This window comes from Sitophilus oryzae, unplaced genomic scaffold, assembly GCF_002938485.1.
Source record: "Sitophilus oryzae breed Bouriz unplaced genomic scaffold, Soryzae_2.0 scaffold_1583_pilon_pilon, whole genome shotgun sequence".
NCBI classification, from domain to species: domain Eukaryota; kingdom Metazoa; phylum Arthropoda; class Insecta; order Coleoptera; family Curculionidae; genus Sitophilus; species Sitophilus oryzae.
Window position 1 is genome coordinate 497,395 of NW_022146262.1, and position 4,218 is coordinate 501,612.

The 4,218-nt window shown below is 35.2% G+C and overlaps 1 long non-coding RNA gene across 1 annotated transcript; it reads right to left on the reverse strand.

Moving 5' to 3' along the window:
* Positions 1-323: 323 nt before the first annotated feature.
* LOC115879683 lies at positions 324-1,614 on the reverse strand. The gene is made up of 3 exons (XR_004049749.1): positions 1,173-1,614; positions 948-1,093; positions 324-888 (listed from the first exon to the last, which is right to left on the reverse strand). It is a non-coding gene; the product is annotated as an uncharacterized LOC115879683 (long non-coding RNA).
* Positions 1,615-4,218: the final 2,604 nt, after the last annotated feature.

Genomic DNA, 4,218 nt, shown 5'->3' on the forward strand with positions numbered 1-4,218 from the left:
CGATCATACCTTGTATTCTTTGCATGGTACAAAGAAAACAAGGTATGATCGATAGCGGCTCCAATTTCGTTAAGCTTGCGCATACCACCTGTGACGTCATACGCCATACAAAAAAATATCCGTATTGTTGGCATTCCAAACCACGTGACTTTAAAATGGCGGCTGGGGGCAAGGTCAATGAAGCCGATCAGCTGTTCTGTCATAATTCTATGAATTGAGGTTTTAGTTTTGTATTCAGTTTATATTTTTTTAATAATAGGTATAGGTACATACCTATTGGGCCATCAGTATGTGTAAAAAGTAATAGAAATAAATAAAAAGTATCTTTCTTATTGTTTATTTGACAATTGTATATTTTTGTTAAGGAGTATAACAGTATATACTACATATTCGTTTATTACGATATATAAACAATAAGCTAATTTTGCAATTTACACTCGTGAAAATAAGAATTACAATATAATGTTATAAATAAATAAATATTTGAGTAACAATCAATAATACACTGCGACTCCTAAATGCCATTTTAAAACAATATGTTATATTTTTTTAGAGCATCGTAGATGGATTGTACCATTCTATTTATAAGGTTTTATACCTTTTGTATAAATCATTATTGATTACTTCAAATGTTGTTAAGGCTGTAGCAAAAGACACTTTAAAACGATAAGCCAAATCTTTTAAACTTGCCTAGAGCTGTCGTTTGTGTAAACGGTATGTAATCTGCAATAAGGCGAAATTACTAATTTTAGATGTTGCAAAACTAAGCTACTCAAATTTGTTGCATAAGTCATCCATCGTGATGTATGTTTGTACACTAAAACTGTTGATTCAAACATCTGTTTCAATCATCCGATGAGGTTCTGCTTCAGACGTGTTAAGAATGGCCTATAATAAATATCAAAATTAGTATATTTTAAAATCTGAACAGTTGTCAGTAATCTCACTTCATATTGTACTTTTCTTCTTTAGTCAGCCCTTAGTTTTCTCTCAATATCATCCTTTTTCTCAGATTTGTACAATTATGACCCATGTCTTGTGACGGAACCAACTCAATCTGGATGATTTTCATCTTCTAAACTAACAAGTTTTCCTAGAAATAACAATTATAAACTTGTAATATTCCACCATTATTAAAACAGAAATATCAATAAAGAATTTTGATTACAGACCTGTTAGAAAGTGTTTGCTACACACCCTCTGATTTTTTATTATAAACCACATATTAAATCATCTCCTTTTATAGCTGCCATCCAAAGAGAACGACGATTCTTGGACAATTAATTTTGTTCTGTTAAGAAGCGGTGATTTGTGGTCGTAGGGACACAATAAAAATATAAATTGTCTTTATTTGCTCGACTTCCGACACGTAATCGGCATCTAACAAAACGTCTTCAAATATTATGTTTCTCGCAGAATTTATATCCTGGCTATCAAAATTCACTATAAATGTGTTAACAACTAACTACTGAAGCACAATATGAACTGAAAAACACTATAAAATATATTAAATATAACTTAGCTCTGGTTTGACTACCACAAGGCCTAATGTAAATACAGCCATGTGTGCCCCCAGCGGCCATATTGGATCGATTTTGACAGGTCGTTGGAATGCCTAATTGCCACTAATAAAAAAAGACCTAAAATAGGGAAGAATTAGGACATAACCCCAAAAGTTATGTCAAATCATGGAGCTTGACATTTGAAAAATTATTTTCACATTTTTTGTGTCATCTGTTTGACAATTTCAAATTGGCGCGCGGAGCTTGCCGACCAATGGTACCGTTTATCACCTGTGACGTAGTGACCAACCTGCGCAATATCATACCTTGTATTCTTTGTATCATGTATTCTTTGTACCATGACGTCTAAACGCCTTTGATGTACCGACTCGAAGCGGATGGTCGAGCGCACGAACGAACGAACGGCCGCATGCGTTCGGTCCCCGTCTAAATATACCGCACTTTCATTCGTTCGTTCGTTCGTTCGTTCGTTCGTTCGGATAATGAATACGCACCTTAAGTTTTCAAATATTGTCGAGAATATCGTAAATTTAAACCTTAGTATGTACGAATTCTATAATATAACAAAAATGCTATCTAAGAATGTCGAAAAGTGACCAAAATATGTTTTCCCGAATCAGAAGGCATTGGAATTCTGTAATATAAGGTGGACGATACTTAAAGCTCCTCACTTCATTAAAACAAATGTTCTTCAGGTTGTGTTCATTATCAAATTAGAAGAAAGCACATATTTTTCTCCTAGATCTAATCATTACGCTGCATTTTTATGTTCCTGGATAATTTAATACAAAGTGACCGTATTTTATTGCTGCCATATATTTTAACAGGAAAATCTGTCCTTTCCTCTAGATTTTCGGCTTACCACACGCGTGGAAAAGAATTTTTTAAGTCATTATCCCACAGATAACAGGTCGACAGTTAATCGTAATCTGCTGATGGCATCGGATCCGTCATTTATCAAAGCCGTTCCTTTCGGGTTTTATGTTTTACTCGGTTAGGTTTTTTATATCTTCGATCAGCTGACATCGAGATGCCTACGGAACTGAAGTGTTTAATTTTTGAAATCGATTATACATGGAAATATATTACAGTTAAGCTTGAAACGTTTTTTATTGGCTGTTAATCATTAAGATATTCTAATAATTATACCGGGTGGGGTATCGGCATTGGAAACATAAGAAATCCCATGCAAATTTTAAACTATCCTAATATTGGATCCCTGTTGATTTTAGAGCGAAGTCGTAGATAGGTTTATTAAAGGTCCGCGTATGCTGAATGCACATTTCAAATTTGGATAATTTTACATAAGCCGTTTTTAACTAATTTAAGAAAAAGTTCATTTATGAAATCTAAGTAATTGAATTGACTCGTATTCAGCAACGGTTCGGACATTAGGTTGCTGCGGAGGCGGTCAACAATCATCGTCTTGGTTTTTCATTTGTTTAGTCCCAAACCATATTCTTCTCATAGAGCTGTTTGACCAAATAAATTGTGAGATGGAGTGCCCATTTCTAGTAAAATAGCCCAGAGTTTATTCCATTTTACCTTATCAAACGTCGATGCAGTGCACAGGTACATCTCGATGATGTATTCTCTAGCTGTTGCTATGATCTGTCGAAAATTTAGTATCTGTTTTCTTGTGCCTTTTCTTGGGATAAAACCTGTTTGTTCATCTGTGTGAGGAAAAAGGCTTTGAGACGCTCGTTGATAATGGTTAATAGTATTTTACTGACATGGGGAAATCAGGGCAATTGGTCTGTAATTACTACAGTGGTGATCCTTTCTTAACGATAGATATGAAGATGCCGTGGGTACGGTGATCCCTTTTAAAGATAGGTACGATGAGATCAGTACAACACTCATGGGGTAATTTTCCGGTATCCCAAATTTTTTTGCAAACATTCGTATCAGGTCTATTCCTGCTTCTTCCATTGCCCTAAGTACCTCAGCGGTAATACCGCCAACTCACGGAGCCTTGTTGTTCTTAAGTCTAGTTATAGCTCTTTGGACTGTTCTTAGTATGATAGGTTCTTTGATTACATCTCCAAGGTCAACACTATTGCTGGAAGTACTGGCGTTTTTGCCAAACAGCTCTAAGCAGTATTTCTTCCAGACTTCAACAGTTTCCAGAGAGAATCTGTTGTAGGCTGAACTCTTTCGATAAATATTTGATTGTGTTAAAAAGCCCTCGAGATTCGCTATGGTTTGCATGTTGTTCTATCTCATCGCATATGCCGTTTATTTGTTTGTTCTTGTCGTGCCCACGTGCGCACGTTTTATTTTTTGATTTAATTGGCGTAGCTGTTGCTCTTTTGTGTCTGGCTCTATGTTATAACCTTTCAATATCCTTCTTTGTTCGATAAGTTGAATTGTGGTGTCGGTCATCCAATGTTTATGGAGGTTTAAGTTAGGGTTGCCAACTTTCAAAATAAAAAATAGAGGACGAGGGGGTAAAAAAGAGGCACAAGCGAAACATTTTTTGAAACCTCGCCCAAATGTCTAGTATCCTTGTCTAGTATTTACCAAAATGTTATGTCAACAGAATGCGATTGATTGTCTTTCTTACTTTTTTAAACATTTTATAGTCAAAATATTTCTTCATTTTCTTTTCTGTACAAACCAGTGGGAGTAGCGATTTAGTGTTTTTATTAGACACAGATCAACATCACTTTTTAAAGCATTGTGGCGATAGACG